We start from the raw sequence: 18,125 nt of genomic DNA on the forward strand, positions 1-18,125 counted from the left end.
GTTAGGTTTCTCTGGCCTGTGTGTTATGGGTAGGTATGGCAGGCATGGGTCAGTTGGTACTAACTCCTGGATCATGGCTGACCTCTGTATCACTTTCTGGAGACACTGATCCAGAAGAAAGTCACCTTTTCTTTAGCTTTTAGTTGCATGAGAAGGAATCAGTTGGCTATATCATCAAGAGTCTTTATTACAACCTGACTACCTTAAGCAATAAAGGAATTATTGGAAAAAATATTGGGCAACTCAGAAGCCCAATAAGAAGGCTGGAGAACTAGGCTCACAAAACAGGTAAACCCAAGGTAAAGACTTCGTCAGACAGGAACTACTGCTGTCACTGCTGAATACCTCTATGGCCACTTGACTCAGCCACCACTGGACACTGTCACCAGTTGTAGACAGTGCTGCTAAACCACCACCGCAACTACTGAAAAACAAATCTCACAGTCTCTTCATCTCTGTACCACTTAAGATTTAATGTTTGAATGTATACTTGGCCAAGTCATGTGCAAGAAAGAGTTGAGGGTCCCCCAGATCGTCGTTTCTCCAGTGGTTCCCATCATCACCAAGACTCTTCCAGTGAGGGACTTCACGCTAGAAATGCTCAACAGCCCAAAATCATGACAACTGGGCTAATCTTCATGGGTTCTATGGAGAACCTGGGCATTTCTGTCTGACTAGAGCTGAAACCACGATGGCACTTATATTGAGACTCAAGTTGAGAAGAAATAGATTAATCCTTTTAGCTAAAAAGCCCTGTGATCTGGTTCTCCTCCCTTTAGCTTATGTTTAATACCACTTTGGGAACAGCAGGTCACACCACCAGACCTTCCCACTTACATATTCAGAGCTCAGCAGTCTCTTAAGTGTAGGTGATGGGACTTCCTCATCACAAACTAGAGTAGCCCCAAATGATACTTCCCCACTCTTCTCATGTCAGACACACAGACAATGATAACATTTGCAAGGCACACTGAGGTAAATAGAGGAGGTTGTTGAAGTACAGGCATTCAACCTGGGGATGTGCCCAGGTGCCCCAGCTGAGACCACCTTAAAGGCTGTGCATACCTAGTCCACCATAGACCCTCTAAAATCCACCCCTGGATTAGGCCAGCCCAGTAAAGACCTTAGCACTGGAACAATTTTTACTGAACTGACCATTTGGGCAATGCCATTAGGCTGCATTGGAGGTTGTTAATAAGAGACGGTCCATAGTGATTCATTGCTGTGTAGAGTGACGGATGGATGTGGTTCATCATACCACACACATCCTCTCAAGTACAACCCACAGGAGAACTTTCCTCTGATCTCAGTATCAAGAAAAGCTGTGTGCTCTTGAGCACCTGTTTTTGTTTGATGTCCCGGTCAGGATACGGTGAATCTTGTAATGGATCAAATTTCTCTGCTAAACTGGCTCTGGGAGGGATAGAATAAAATTTGAAGCCTGTATATAATGTGTTTATAGGACTCCAAGTCATGTGTCTTCTGAACGCACCTCACACATGGCTCCATCTCACTTTCCCACCCTTATGTTCCCCGACAGATTTCCGTTGATTTCACCCTGTTATATTGTATGTAGCTTTGTAATCCACTTTAGACCATTTTAGGAACAGAGTGGGAATGGAAGGAAGAGAGAGAGAGAAGAAAGGAAGGAAGGAGAGTAGGAAGGCAGGCAGACTGACAAAATTCTAGACCAGTTTATATCACATTTATTTGTTCAGCTAAGTCACACCTACAAGGTGTGAACTATAACTTACTCAGTTTTATACACTCAAACTTATGGCTCCCAATTAATAAATAAGTTATTGTGGATAAAACTATTATCACAACAACGTGACTGTACCTAGTGCTACTGAATTGTGCACTTAAAAATGGGTAAAACGATAAATTTTATGTTGTGAATATTATGTATATTTTTCCACAATAAAAAATTTGTAAAGCTATCCTTTAAGATAAAAAAAAAATTCTGTAGCTCTACAAAGGCTTAAGCTTCTTATAAGAAGGAACTGTCCTATTTACCTTAGTGATATACCTTTCACTGCACCAGAGCCTAGGACAATAAAATGTAAATATCTGGTGACTGATATATGGTCCTTGAATTGAATTTCCTGAAGATATAAGTAGACTTTACATGTAGGCAGTTGGCTGTGAGTGTGAGTTGGGACTCCCAAAGTTTCTGGGTGTAAGTATCTGCCCATCATTTGTGGTCACTGAAATTCCTACCATTCCTTTGGATTAAGTCCATATGGAAAGGCAGATATCTTCTGCTAAAAGAGGAATATTTTTTGGAATACATATATTTTTTAACATCTTTATTGGAGTATAATTGCTTTACATTGCTGTGTTAGTTTCTGCTGTATAACAAAGTGAATCAGCTATATGTATACATATATCCCCATATCCCCTTCCTCTTGAGCCTCCCTCCCACCCTCCCTATCCCACCCCTATAGGTGGTCATAAAGCACAGAGCTGATTTCCCTGTGCTATGCGGCTGCTTCCCACTAGCTATCTATTTTACATTTGGTAGTGTATATATGTCCATGCCACTCTCTCACTTTGTCCTAGCTTACCTTTCCCCTCCCTGTGTCCTCAAGTCCATTTTCTACGTCTGTGTCTTTATTCCTGTCCTGCACTTTGGTTCTTCAGAACCATTTATTTTAGATGGAATACATAATTTTTTTAATTAATTAATTTATTTTTTCGGCTGTACGCAGGCCTCTCACTGTTGTGGCCTCTCCCGTTGCGGAGCACAGGCTCCGGACGCACAGGCTCAGCGGCCATGGCTCACGGGCCCAGCTGCTCCGCGGCACGTGGGATCTTCCCAGACTGGGGCACGAACCCATGTCCCCTGCATCGGCAGGCGGACTCTCAACCACTGCGCCATCAGGGAAGCCCGGAATACATAATTTTTTAAGCTATCTAGCTGAGAGTATGGCTCCAGGGAAGGAAGCTGCAAGACAGGTGAGCTTAGGTTGAGCTGAAGTTAAGAGAAATGGAGATAGTATGTCAAACAGGATACATTCCAGAGCATAGCAAGCCTGTGAAGTCCGTTGAGAGGGAGAATCCACACACTGTAGTAGAAAGCTGTGAGGCATGGTAAGGGCAATAACTGTGTGACTCGGGTGGAAAGGGACACTCCAAAAGACAGGAGAGGAGGTGCAGAAATTCTGGAAGGTTTTTATCATAAATATAAAGACAGAGCTGCTTTCTGGCCAAAGTAGCCTAGAATCACACTTTACACTAGATTGTAGGATTCAGAGCAAGAAGGAACCTCAAGCATCATTTAATCCCACACCTTTCTCTTATAACTGTGAAAACAGAGATATACCGAGGGCAGTGGGTGGCAACACCAAGAGAAAATCCAAACCCACAAACCAGTGCCACCTCCACGGTAGCCTTCCACTGTTCATAGTAGGTGGTTTTTATTTACTATTTTCTGCCCAATTATTTGATTCTAGCAGCTGGGACACCAACGATTTCTCTGAGTCATGGATTGCTTCATGGTTGTAAACTTTATGATGATGGTGGGGAATTCGCATTGCAAACGACAGCAGGTGAAAAGCCTACAGTAACCCGGGAATACAGTGTTAAGCTCTCCCTGATGAAGGTGGACGATTTGTTTACATCTTCGAAAATACTTGGCAGCCCTTGCGGCCATTTTGCCAAGAAAAATCTCCTTCCAACACTATTTCCACTCGGGCATTCATCATTCCAACCCCACAGGCTAAAAATATAAAGGCATCGTGGGAGGGAGAAGAAGGGAAAGGGGGCAAGCGTACGCCTCGCTGTGTCTGCAACCGTCTCATTAGAGCAACTCCGTCCTGCCGCGTCAAAAAGAGGTTTAAGCCATTTTGCCCAACAACTCCTTCTCCCGGCTACAGTGACTACCTTCCCTCTCATTGAGCCTCTTCTGTGCTTTCTCCTTTTCTGCCCTCTGAAGGCACTCTATGCTTTTTATAACCATCTGGTTCATTTTCACTAGGCAGTGTCGTCCCTTCTCCCTTTTCTTTCTGTTTCCATGTTTGGGAAACACCTTAAATGTTTACCAGTGAACCATGTACACTCTGTGTGCTTGATTCACCACGTTTACAGAATCTGAAAACCACATCCCAGGTAATCAGAAACATGGTTGCATTGGTGAATGTTTCCACCCTAAATTCCATGCAAGAGCTGAGGCTGCAGATACATAATAGCATTGAACTCACGTGGAAGTGACAACTACTATAAACTTCTCCAGCTATAGATGTTTACATGGCACTTACTGTGTTCCACGAAATACCTTCAATGTTTTTCAATTATTAACTCATTTAATCCTCATAACAACTGTACAAGGTAGATAGTATCATTATCCCCATTTTTTCAGAAGAGATGTTAAGCAATTCGCCGATGAACTCGGCTAATAGCTGGCGGTGCTGGATAGAAACCTACACACTTTGGTTCCAAACTCCGTTCTGTTACCCCCTACCCTCTGCCATCTCCACAACTACACAGGCTGGGTGAAAATGATGCCTCTTCTTGCCCAGCTACACCAGCTCTAACCACATTTTTGACATTAGACTCCATTGCCTTGAGGACTTAGAAAGTAAGAGTCTGCAGATGAGCTGCGCTCTGTGCAGGTTGAACGACTGGTGCCAGGCCCATCCCGAGGCAGGACTGTGGTGCTTTCCTCCTTCTCTCCAAGGCCCTGACAGTCCCTCTCTGTTCCTTTCTCATGCAACTATTTGTGGCCATCTTCAGCACCAGTCCCTGAGGCTCTGAGTTTGAGAGAAGAGCGCTAATAAAAGTAGTTAACGATGATTAAATGTTTAGTACGCGCTAGGCATTGGTCTAAGATCTTTCTGTATTATCTCCTTGAATTCGCAAAATAGCATTACGAGGCAGGTATTTTTCATCCCCACTGTACAGAGAGGAAAACAGAGACACACAAAGACCCTGTGACCTGTCAGAGCTCTTACAGCGAGTGAATGGAAGAGCTGCAGTCCATGGCCACCAGGCATTGCCACTGGTCTACTGGGGAGTCGCGCAACCCCCTGCCACATCAGACCTGTCCCGCGGTGTCTGCCCCTGTGTCCCAGGGCTGGAGAAGAATGTGCCACTCCTCCCCTAGACTCACACATCCCTCTGATTGCCTTCTGCGAGCATCCACCGCATGGGTAACAGAACGTAAGGGGAGTCTGGACAATGGCCGCAGATATGATGTTGCAAATGCACTTCGTCCCTTCTCTGTATCGTTCATGTCACTCAGCATGCCTTGAAGCACTGTGGCAAAAAGGTCCAGGAAATAGTCTCCTCAGAGGTCGTCCAAAATCCAACCCTTGTTTTAGGAGTTAAATGGTGTTGCCTCTCCCTCCCTCTATCTGTCTCTCTCTCTTCTTTTTCTGTCTTGTGACTCTATTTTCCTTTCCTTAATAAATCCAAATACCCGAAACACATTTTCTTCTTTAGGGAATATTAACTACAGTAGTCATCTAAAAAACGTATTGTCTCACTCTGTCACTATGTAGGCAATAAAACTTATAAATAAATTTTATGGAGATAATCTCAGTTGCATGTTACACAGCCAATCCAATTAACCTAACATTGAATTTAGCAGGGGAAATGGGCCTTCGACGAGCTGGGGAGAGAGAGATTAGACAGAGCTTCGAGGAAGATTACTTAGAGTCATAGTCTCTGCAGCTAGCTCGCAGACCTTGATATGCCTCCGCAAGAAAATGAAAGTATCAGGCTGGTTTCACATTTGTGGATATTATTTTGCTCAGGCAAAATATCTAAATTGTACTCATTCCTTGACAGAGAAAGAGAGAGAGGAAATCTTATTAGTACCACTGAAACTTCCTTCACTGAAACAGGACATTAAGAAGAGAATTGATAACGGGGAAAACAAAAACCTTCTGGGCCTGAAACTGTCTATTATCATCCCATTATCTTCCATCCGTTGAGGATGTTAGGACAATCTATGGTCCCAAATCTTCTAGGATAAAATGAACTCTTATAAGGCAAACAAAGCACTAGGTCAGAGATACTTCACTTACATGGTTCTTGTGCTTCCTGCTTCTTCATATAATGGCGAGGAGTTTTCTGACCATTGAAACGTAGAATTTCAACCCTGTGACAAAAAGAGAAACACTAAATGGGTGGTCATCTTGAATCAAAGAGTGAGGGACTTCCCTGACTGTCCAGTGGTTAAGAAACCACGCTTCCACTACTGGGGGTACAGATTCAATCCCTGATCAGGGAACTAAGATCCTGTGTGCCTCGAGGCGCAGCCAAAAAATAGAAAAAAAAAAAGTGAGTTGATAAGAATGTCCGTGCGAAAGTCCAGTTGAGGCCAAGAGAGAAACAATTGCAGTAAATACACTGCCTGGTCGGAAGGCATTAAGTGCAGATGATTTTAGAAGGTCCTAAAAGCACTGCTTAAATGGAGAGAGAAAAGCAGCCCTGCCGAGAATGCTGCATATGGTGGTAGCAGATCCCATCCGACTATGTTAGGCTCTGCTGGGATGGAAGGGGGGATCCCGCCGATTACGATGGCAGGTGCATAAGCCAGGGCAGCACCACAGCCCGCTATCACTCAGGAAAAGCCCGAAGCGCACCTTCACATCCTTTTCCTCCCCAAACCAATTTCATCAATGAGAGCCGCTAAAGCGTTATTCGGGTTTTGCTTTTGGTCATTGTTTCATGGTAGCAAAATACCTAACATAAGATTTACTATTTTAACCATTTTTAAGTGTACAATTCAGTGGCGTGAAGTACATTCACAATGTTGTGCAACCATCACCACTATCAATGTCCAGAATATCTTCCATCATCCCAAACAGAAACTCTGTACCTGATAGACAACAACGCCCCCTTCCCCCAGTCCCCCAGCCCCTGGTAACCTCCGTTTTACTTTGTCTCTATGGATTTGCCTAATCTAAGTATCTCATACAGGTGGACTCACACAACATGTGTCATTTTGTGTCTGGCTTATTTCACGTACATCATGTTTTCCAAGTCTATCCAAGGTGCAGCTTGTATCAGAATTTCATTCCTTTTAAGGCTAAACAACATCCCAGTATGGATGGATATACCACATTTCGTTTATGCAATTTGTCTGTCAATGGACCTTTGGGTTGTCTCTGTCTTTTGGCTATTATGAATAGTGCCGATATGAACATTGGTGTAATCACTGAAGCATTTTAAGCAAAATGGAAATAAGATCAGATTTCTATTTTAGAAAAATCATCCCATATATCAGTCAGGGTCCAGCCAGGAAAAAATCATACCAGTTATTTTAATAGAGTTTAATGTAAAGAGTTATTAGCCAGATAAATGAAAACAGTATCACAGGGTGGGAACTATAGAAAGCAGCTGCTATCCCTAGGGTTGGGGATACAGGGAGAAGAGGTTGCCAAGATGCAGAAGCCTGGAGAAAGAGCCCCTTGCAGCTGAAACTCAGGCCCTTGAGGAGAGAGTCCTATTCAGCTGGTATTGGTATCTCTGAGCTCTGGGTGTGGGGGGGGCAGGTTCTGAGCTTTGGGAGATCACCAAACATTGAGGAAGCATGCTGCTCAGCTGGTGTCGGTGTCTCCGCACACAGAGGAGAGGACCTGTGTGGCTCCCACACTCGGAGGGGGCATTGCTTGGCCGGTGCTGGTATCAGTAGGCATGATGAGAGTAATTCTGTGAGTATTGTAAAGAGTGCAAACTGGATTCAAATGCTGCTGCTGGAACCAACTGGCACAGCTGGGTGAGGAAGCAAGGTGGGTGAGTCACACCAACAAAAACAGGAAGCCGCCAGGAAGGAGCAAGTCCCTTCTCCCACCTCCAGCCTTGCAGGCTGCTTCTCATGCCCCCATTGCCGGAGCCTGGCAGGGATCCATCTAGCAGGGCAGAAATGTGGTTTGCAGAGACCCAGCCCCAGTGTCACTAAAGAGAGAGTAAAGAGAGTGGGTTTAAAGCTGAGAGAGAATAACTTAATACCAGAATAGTCCTACTGCAATGGGGGAAACAATTGGAGGCAGCAAGCCTGGCGTCAGGAGTAAAGGGCATGTTGGGCATATTCCCAGTGGTAGACAATCCTTGGGAGTGACTGGTCCAGTTTAATGTGTTTACATTGGGAACGGTCTCCAATGGCCACATCGGTATTATGTAACTCCATCCACTGACCATAGCTGACTTATCCAGGGTGATCACCTAACACAAGCTGAATTCAGATTCTGTTTCTAATGTCTGAAATTTGGAAAAGATACACCTCAACCCTGGGAATCAACAAAGCTGAGTTAAGTAAATGGATCTGCGGACAGCCCCTGCTGAGGTTGTTGGAGATCACCTGGCCCTTCCCTTCCCATGTTCTTGGTTGTTCAACTCCAGCTCTGATTGCATGAGCTAACTCAGAAAACTTGCAATAAATTCTCCCTTTTCCTTAAGCTAGCCAGAGCCCTTTCTGCTGCTTCATATTTTCTCTAGCCTCCCAGAGCTTACATTCCAGGGGAGTTTAAGAAATGTAAACAACATCAACACTGAGGGTTGCCAAGTGTTCTAGGAGAGGGAAAGAGAGTAAGCGGAGGTGTGAGCACAGAGCAGGGGCACCTAAGCTCATGGGTGGGGACAGAAGTGAGGGAAAAGCAGGAATGGGGTGAGTGGCGGGGTTGAATACTCCAGACACAGGAATCAGTTTGAAGGCCCAGAGGCAAAAGAAAGTGTGGCATGTTTGAGTGAGTAAAAGCAGCTCAGATTGGTTCACGTAGAGAAGTAGGTGGAGTGTTGTATGAAAGGAGAGAAGGTTAGCACTCCCGTTGACCCAGGGACAAGGATGGAAGAGGCCCTCGGACCTGACAACACGCATACGGTCAAAGCACTGCCACCTACTTCGTGGCATCTAACCATTATTTTTAAACCAAAACAGAAACACACATACAGAGAAGAGATTAGTGGTTACCACAGGGGAAAGGTAAAGGGAATCCACTGTATGGTAACAAATGGAAACTAAGTTTTTGGTGGTGAGCATGGTGTAGTGTATATAGAAGTAGAAATATAAAGTACACATGAATCTTACATAATGTTATAAACCAATGTTACCACAATAAAAAATAAATTAAAAAGAAAAAAAGAAGCAGGTGGAATAGAGAGGCATGATAACAACAGCTCGATTATTGAAGGTCTATTATGTACCAGGCATGATTCTAAACAGCTCTAGGTGCTAACTGATTTAGTCCTTGTAATAATCCAAAGAGAAGGCAATATTGTTGGGCGACACCGCTCCCTGGGCAGAATGAGATTTTATCTCCTCCAGAGCAGAAGCAGGTTTGTTTATTATATTTGTCTATTATAATAAGGATAATGTTTCCTGCTGGAGCAAAGTTCAGGCAGATTTGCTCACAGCCATTTAAAAAGAGTTGGGATTCCTAAGCTCAGGGTTTTCAGCTGTGATGCGAACGCACTGCGTGTGCAGCATCGACCTGGCATTGCATCGGATCGCACTGGGGATCTTGGAGGATGAGGGGAACCAATACAAACATGAAGTTCATGTCACCCGCCGTGCTGTGAATGATAAAGCCCTTTTCCTCTGACCTAGGAGTCTCGTGTCTTCTGCCAGCATCCATGAAAGCAAGGCAAGCTAGCCCTGGAGCAGGGTAAGTTCTCAGAGTTCTTGACAAATGTTATCTTCTTCTGGAGGGGAAACAGAAAGAACTCAAGTACTTTATCCAAGGTCACAAAGCCGATGAGGGAGCTAAAACATGGACCCCATGTGGACCAGCTCCAGAGCCTGAGGCCTTACCCACTGAGGTTGAAGAGGCAAGAAGGAGCTGCCTCTGCAGGAGCTTGTGAGCCACACTACAGGGCTTAAATAGCTCATAAGAGTAACAAGCAGTCTATTAGTTTGGGTGGGTTAGCTGCTGTAACCGGTAGATGTCAATATGCATTTTGGCTCAAACTCAACAGAAAATGATTTCTTGCTCATGTAATAGTTTGAAGCAGAAGAGTCTGGTCAGTGGGCAGCTCTGTTCCACATGGTGATTCGGAAACTAAGACTCCTTCCATCTTGTGGCTCCCTAGGGTCTTATCTGCTTCCAGCCAGAAGAGATGAGAAGAGAACATGGCAAACCACGTTTATTTCTTAAAATCCGTGGCCTAGAGGTGACTGGCACCATGTTTGCTAACATTCCATTGGCAAGAGCTAATCACGTAGTCACATCAAAAACAAAGGAGCCTGTCAAACGTACCCACTGTTTCCTAATTATAATTTCATCCTGAGAAAGGGAGCATAAACCTTGGAGCACAGCTAGCACTCTGTGCCACAGAGCCACTCAGAGATTTAAACAAGCAGGATAACAAGTGAGATTGACAGTGCAGATCACTGGATGTATTGGACATATTTGTCCATATCATCCAAACAGTATGGACATTTGTTTGGAGGGAATAAGACAACAAACAGGAAATCAGCCAGGGATGTGCTGTAGTAATCTAGGTAAGTCTGGTGGAATAAAGCAGCCAAGAGAAAACAATGAAGAAGGTGGGAAGTAGACAAAATCAGGAACTTTTCAGAAGGTGAAATCTACAGGATGCTGTCTCTGCTAAAGTACATCCATGCTCTTACCCAACCACGTGTTTGCTGGCCTTTTTTGACCCTGTCCCTATTGCTATTCCTGGTTTTATTTTCACAGTCTAATAATAAATGTTAGAGGGGGCAGGAGGGAAGAGATATAGCAAATATAAAAAAAGAAAACTCAAAATGAACACTTTTATGCAGATTCACACACTCTCACAGAGACGCACTGCAGACCCAGAATTGCCCTCTCCGTAGTCCCACTGCAGAGGGAGTGGTGAGCAGCAAATAATTTATTTGTGAATAATCTATGCTTATTTAAGGAACATATTTGTGTGTGGGGGTGTGTGAAAGGATCTGTGTTCCAGTCTTTATCATAAAGATTATATAGATTACGGAGACTGCACATGGCATAAAATGCAAATGAGGTTTCCGAAGAAGCCAACTCTGAGATGGAGACTGGCGCACAGGAAAGTTTACTTGGGGGGATTGCTCTGAGTCATCACCTGTCGAGGCATGTAGGCAGCATAGTGGGTCACAGGGAGAAGCTGATCTGCAGTGCAATAGCAACAGGGGCCTCAGGCAGTCCTACACAGAAGTCTGGAGCTTGCATTGTGTATAAGTCAGGGTTCTCCAAAGAGAAAGAACCAATTACATATATATATATATTGCAAATTCTCCCTTCCTCTGCCTTTTTGTTCTATTCAGATCTTCAGCAGATTGAATGATGCCCACCCACATTGGGGAGGGCCATCTGTTTTCCTCAGTCCACCAATTCAAATGTTAATCTTTTCCGGAAACACCCACAGGCAGACCCAAAAATAAAGTTTAACCAGCTATCTGGGCATCCTTTGGCCCAGTCAAGTTAACACAGAATTAACCATCACAGATGGTCTTCAAAGTTGTCCTAAACTGGGCGAAGGACACAGGGCATTTGTACTCTTGCATCAACTAGTCATATTGGGTATGGGCTACCCTCGGGAAAGGGGCAAGACCTTGAGCAAGCTGTCTCTCTCTAGCTGAGGAAAGTCCCAGAGAGGAGCTAAGCAAAGAGCTGTCAGCTGCCAACATTCCCAGAACCTGGGGGGACTAATACCTGAGTTCTTGGAAGGGGCGGTAGGGAGGAGTGTCAGGATATCACAACCCTGTGTCCCATATATATATATACATGCTTGACTACATAAATGATATTTATGATAAATATTTGCAGACTGATTCTGGCCTTGACCATACACACACGTTTTGATAATATGAGTGTGTTCCTAGAAATAAGATAATATATTGTAACACAGGACGTACCTAACGAGCATATTATTGGAGCATGCATTTCTTATCTGTCCTTGCATCCCATCCTAGAGAAATATAATATCCTTGGAGCAGATTTTAGTTTATCCCCAAATTAACAACATAATCCCCTTAGGAGTCTCTCTAGTGCAGTACATGCAATCAGGCGTTGGAGTGAGGCAGGAAGCAGTTAAGTTCTCATTCCGCAGCACAGAGGTGTGTAGTGATGCACCAGTCACTTAACGTCTATCAGCCTCAGTTTCTTTATCTATAATAGAGGGAAAATTAAAGTACCTAAGTGTTGTTGAGAGAACAAAATGAAATAATGTAAGTGAAGCATTTGGCAAGATTGCTGGCATATAGAAAGCTCACAACAAAGGACGCTATGATTAATAGAGGATGGATTTAAATACCAATGGGTCAAATCATGTCTGCTAGAAGACAATGATCAAGCAAGGTTTTCCAAGAACAGAAATAGCAGATGTATTCCTGAAAGCTGCATGTAGATGAAGTCCAGTGAAGGTCGTTCTGGTCTACCATCACAAATGAATCCTTGATAACCTAACAAGTGCGTGAAAAGAGGTAAGATTTTGAAACAAGATTGTATTTCATCTTAATTATGAAAACCTCCACTCTAAACAAACCCTGGCTAAGGGCCTGGTAGAAAATGCAGGAACTGGTCCCCATGTGTTGAATAATCAGCAACAAAGGCTTTATTCAACCATCCCCTCCTGATCTAGATTTTGGGTCCTTTTCCCACCCCTCTGTGTCTATTTCTTCTTATAAGCCACTTTTTAGGCTCCTTGTTTCAGTGCTTATAGCTATTAGAAATACTCCCCAACTGTCTATGCAGAAATATTTATAAGACTGCTTCCTGGACACACGGGTGGACTACATTTCCAGCATCCTCTGCAGCCTGGTGTGACCATCGGACGAGCTCTAGCCAATGGGATCTGAGTAGAGGTTAGTGTACCACTTCCATGGAGGGTGACCAGCTGTCCTTGCTGTCCTAGGACTGAGGGGTTTCCCTGGATATGAAGCTTTCTGTTTTAAAACCAGTACAGCTCAGGGAAAATCAGGTCAAGTTCATCACCTTACGTCCTGACCTAGACCATAAAACCTCTTGCACACCTCTCCCATGTTTCTTCTCCTTCCAGTTTCTCCGATAAAGGGATATCACAAACACAGCAAGCTTGGAAGCTATGATTTAAAGACAGCAGAGCCAAATGTCAGCCTGAATAATGACAAGGAGAGGAAGCCATCTGACTGTCACCCCACTGATCTGAAACATCTACCGTGGACCTTACATGAGTGAAAAAGACGCTTCTATTGTGTTTCACTCATTACTTGTTGGGTCTATTTTCATAGCACTTCAGCTTATCCTGACTAATACACAGGGAGTCTACAAACTAAGTTAAAATAAAGACTTTACAAACTAGTGTAGCACTAAAGCAAGCACATTTAAAATACATATGCTAACTTTCTGGGAAAGTATTAATAGGGAGAATGGAATTTCAGGAGCAATGAGAGGAAATGAAGGAGGACAAAGAGGCTGATCCTCATATATTGTAAAGCTGACTCATGTCAACCACGGCAAATTCCCAAATCTTCTCTCGGAAGTTCATATTATTAGTATGAAACAGAACACACACGCCAATATCACAGGGTGTTCTAGGGCACAGAGCAGGGGACTGGAGTCAGAATATATATAATTCACACCAGCTGCATTAGACAGCAGCTATGTGACGATGGTGAGTCAGTAACCTCCCTGACCTTAGACTCTTCATGTTGGATGTGAAGATGTGTTTTACCTTCTGATCAAGCATCTTCTACAAGGCAGTCCCGGGCCAGATCCTGGAGATTCAAAGATAAGGACGGAAAAGTCTCCTAAATAGACAACAGGCTAAAAATGTCTGAAAAATGGAGTGTCACCAGGGACCAAAGCAAGGGGAAAGGAAAAGGCCTCGAGGGGGGAGATTTAAGTCCTCGCTTTATACTTGTCCGTGAAAGCAGGGAGTAAAGGCCTTTGCCAGGGTGCTGGATGTATGGACTGAAGAGCCGGGGAGCAGAGTCCAAGATGGGAGGAATCCTCGGAGCAAGAGGAGGTGCGAGACGCTTGGTCAGCAAGCATCCAAACATGTATTCAATACCTGCTCTGTGCTAGGCATTCGGCATCCTCTGGGATTCAAGGGTGAGTAAGACACTGCCCCCGGGTTCTTCATAGTCCGGCAAAGCAGTAGATAAGCGTGTGACGCCAAACCCAGTGACGGCGTCTGAGCGGAGCAGGGCACGTGGGAGGGGCACCGCGTGCAGAGCGATGCAGCTCGGGAAGGCTTCCCAAGCCTGATGCTGAAGCCTATGTGTTGGCCGGGTGGAGGGGAGGGAGGAGGGGCTGGAAACGAGAGGGAATTTGAGGACAGGGCTGGAGGGGGAGTCAGGGTGAGGAAGGTGCGAGGGATGGCGCTCGGATGAGGACACAGGCGCCAGAACAAGGAAAGAGCTTTTAAATTTTTTTCCGGGGGTGGGGGGGCATGGTAAGGAGTTTGCACCTCATCCTGAAAGTTATAAAAAGCGGTGAAAGGCATGTCAGCAGGGGTCTGGACTGAAGGAGCATCCTGGCAGCCGTGAGGAACAGGGGTGAGAGAGGAAGGAGGTAGACCATTTCAAGGCTCTGAGGTCATCCAGGTGGGAAGTGACAAAGGCCTGAACCAAGGTGGTGACAGAGGAGCAGAGGAGGTGACAGATGTGAAGGAAGAATTGACAGGAGCTGGGCCTGTTTGCGTCTGGGGGGTGTGCTGACTGAAACTTCTGAGACAAGGGGCGCAGGCTATCCAGGGAAGCAGACGGTAAACAGCAAAGCACAGACATCAAAGGGCAGAGTTAGATGGAAATGCAGTGGAAACGGCCTCTGTCTAAAGCTGTGAAGACTTAGAGTGACATCCTGTCGTCAGGGCTACAGATAGGTCCTGGGTGACCTCAGAGGGGGTGGCAGCCTCTCCTGAAATCTCCTGGGGGTGAAAATCCTCGTGGAAGGAAAGGTTGCACAGCTCAACCCCTAACTCAAAAGCTTGTGGGAAAAAAAAGATAAAATGGCTCTGATTCACCCAGATACACAGACCCCGTTCTGGTTAATAGCCATGTTCTCGTTAAGCTATGATTTGATGAAGTAATTTAAAAGGTAGTTGATTTAATTTGGAGTCCTTTAGCCTTCAGAGGCCAATGCGTTTGAAACTGTTTCTTGTCAAAATTTTACATCTCTGCCTGTTTATAACTGTGGAGGTTAAAATAAAAAACTGGAAAGAAGGGGAAAGAATGCATTTAACTAAAAAGGAAAAAAAGTTTGCTGTGTCTTTAGAGCTTGCCTTCCTTGATGCTGGAATTGCCACCTTTTCATTTCCCTAACGTTCAGAAAATTATGAGGGAGTGGTCTGCAGTAGAAATTTGAGAAAGAAGTTGAATTAGAGAATTTAATTTGTCATTTGTGGTTATTCAAAACCCGGAGGATGTATTTCTCTAAGAAGCTTGTCCTGGGAACGCCTCCATCCTACAGAAATCTGTTTCCTGGAAATTCAGAGAAAACCTTAAAGGTGTTAAGAGTCAAGTTCCTATTCAGCGGACAGAGAGCTGTATCTGCCCCCAGCCAGCATGCCACGGGTAGAATGAATAGACAATGGCCTTGCAAAGGCAGTGCCACGTCCAGGCCAGCATGAGGCAGAGACCTAGGGGTGGAGGTTTGGGGGGAGAGGTGGAGGGGGGAGAGAGGGTGCTCAAAAAAGAGCACAGGCTCTGCAGTCAGCCAGACTTAGGTTTGACACCTGCTTCTGCCACCTGCTAGGCTGTCAGCTTGGCCATATTCCTCAATCTCGCTAAGCTTCAATGGAACTACTCTTGATCTGGTCCAAACAGAGCCAATACTTGCATATTGGAAAAAGGCCTGATCCCTTTCCCCTACAAGCCCACCCCACCTGAGTGATATGCATGCTACCCTCTTTCAGGTTAGAGGCAGTTTGGTTAGTTATATCTTCCACTTTACAGACAGCATTTTATGTAACAAATTCTACCACAGAGAAGATTTTTCTTTTCCAACAAAGTAGGAGGCCTTTAGGAATTCTAATCCTAGTTGATCTGCTCTCTGTTCTCATGTCAAAATGTCACTAAGTAAGTTGGAAAAGCCATGGGTGTATCCTGTTTAATGTAAGGAAGTAAAGGAAGAAGTCTAACCACAGGGAGATGCTGAGAGGGTTACATTTGGAAACTATACGCTGTATCAGAAATGTGGTCACGTGTTTCTCTCCAGTCACCATCCAAGATGAAGAAGCATAAAAGGCACATCCCAGACACTAAATTTCAAGAACCGGCAGACTAGCATATTTACTTGGCAAGTTATAAGTACATGAGTTTTGTTTATCTGCATTTATAAATTTATTCTGGCCCTGATTCAAAATGAATTAGGAATCTACAGTGTGCTCTAAGTTACAAGCTTATTGCCTGGGTACCAAACAAGGGCAGATTTAATGACCGTAAACAAATCAACTAAACTCAGACATCATACAAAATTATACATAGACCATGTTCTGACAAAGGTAGAGCTGGCCAACTTAGGTTTCCTTTTTTTAACTTGTTCAGACATGCTCCTAGAGTTTCTACCTAACGAGCAAAAATATTCAGGGTTTGAAATTCAGCTTCCCACTATGCTTTTTTATTTTTTTCTTGCATTATGCGGGCCTCTCACTGTTGCGGCCTCTCCCGTTGCGGAGCACAGGCTCCGGACACGCAGGCTCAGTGGCCATGGCTCACGGGCCCAGCCGCTCCGCGGCATGTGGGATCTTACCAGACCGGGGCACGAACCCGTGTCCCCTGCATCGGCAGGCGGACTCTCAACCACTGCGCCACCAGGGAAGCCCCCCACTATGCTTTTGATGGACTGTAATCTCAGTGGTCTTTTCCCTTCTGGGCCAGCTGCTGCTGACAAGGGTTCTTGGCTACAAAGCACAGAGTCCACCTTAGCTAGCTTGAGCGGAGAAGCAATTTCTTAGAGGATACCAGGTAACGTTCCAGAATTCCTAAAGAACTCCGGGAACTGTGGATGGATTGCAAGCACAGTCCTGGGTGAAGGACCTCACTGTTAGAATCACTGCCACTGATGCCCCTGAAAGCTGCTGCGTATTCATCCCACTCAGCCAGCCTTGAGGGGAAGCAATTCCACACGTCAGCTGCTCTAACAGGAAGGCTTGTGTGGTAGGTTCGTTGGCAGAGGCTGGGTCACATGCCACTGCCCTAGTTCAAGAAAGGCAGAGAAACAGCATTCTGATTCCTCTGTTACGGAAGCAGGACTCAAGTGGAATGTCTCCAAATATAGAAGGACTATTCAAAAGGCAATGGCCAGTTGAAATATGACATGTGTATCCACAACACTCTAAAGTATACTTTCTGCTTTACGTTTTTTGAAGAACACTTGGTCCATAACAAGATCAAACTTCATTAGGATAAATATAGCAAGGTATCTGCTGGGTTTGAATTGATTTATGATTACAGCATGAATTCTGAATTCAAATAACACACGTGTCATTAACAATCATTTTCCTAATAGCCTGCCCCAAATGGATCAGTTGATGTGGTTTGTACACGGCTGTTAAAGAAGCAGCTTAAAACAGAAGTTATTCAACTTCTCCATTAGCCTGAGTCATTATTCACCTGGCTACATTCGATGAGACATTCTTTACACCAGGTAAAACAAAAAGCTTCTTCCTCTGCCTAGTACTTTGTATTTCATGAACATCTGCTTCATTTATGTCCTTTTTTTTTCCTCTGAAAAACATGTTTTTCAAAATTGTGCTCAGAAATCAGGCAGGTCTATAAATCAAGGAAAAAGTCCTTGTATACATTTAAATTCATCAGGTTTCTGGATTAAACTAGCAGTGAATGAAGTATAACTGAATCACCTCCCACCATCCCATGAAAATGCCCATGAATTAAAATATAGCTTCCACAACCCACAAGCCCTCATTAAGCTAAATAGGAAAACACTAGAAGTATTTGCATTATCATCAAGAATGGGAAATTGGGCTTCCCTGGTGGCGCAGTGGTTGAGAGTCCGCCTGCCGATGCAGGGGACACGGGTTCGTGCCCCAGTCCGGGAAGATCCCACATGCCGCGGAGGGGCTGGGCCCGTGAGCCATGGCCGCTGAGCCTGCGCGTCCGGAGCCTGTGCTCCGCAACGGGAGAGGCCACAACAGTGAGAGGCCCGAGTACCGCAAAAAAAAAGAATGAGGAAATTAACTCTACTGTCACCACTGCTACTTGACACTGTTTTGGA

General features: G+C 44.7%; 1 long non-coding RNA gene across 1 annotated transcript in view; it reads right to left on the reverse strand.

Moving 5' to 3' along the window:
- Positions 1-18,125, reverse strand: part of LOC307195190 — a 95,537-nt gene that overhangs the window by 23,794 nt on the left and 53,618 nt on the right. The window contains exon 2 of the long non-coding RNA XR_013830741.1: positions 6,030-6,103. This is a non-coding gene — a long non-coding RNA (uncharacterized lncRNA). The remainder of the gene's footprint in view (positions 1-6,029; positions 6,104-18,125) is intronic.

This window comes from Stenella coeruleoalba (assembly GCF_951394435.1).
Source record: "Stenella coeruleoalba genome assembly, chromosome: 12".
Taxonomy (NCBI): Eukaryota; Metazoa; Chordata; class Mammalia; order Artiodactyla; family Delphinidae; genus Stenella; species Stenella coeruleoalba.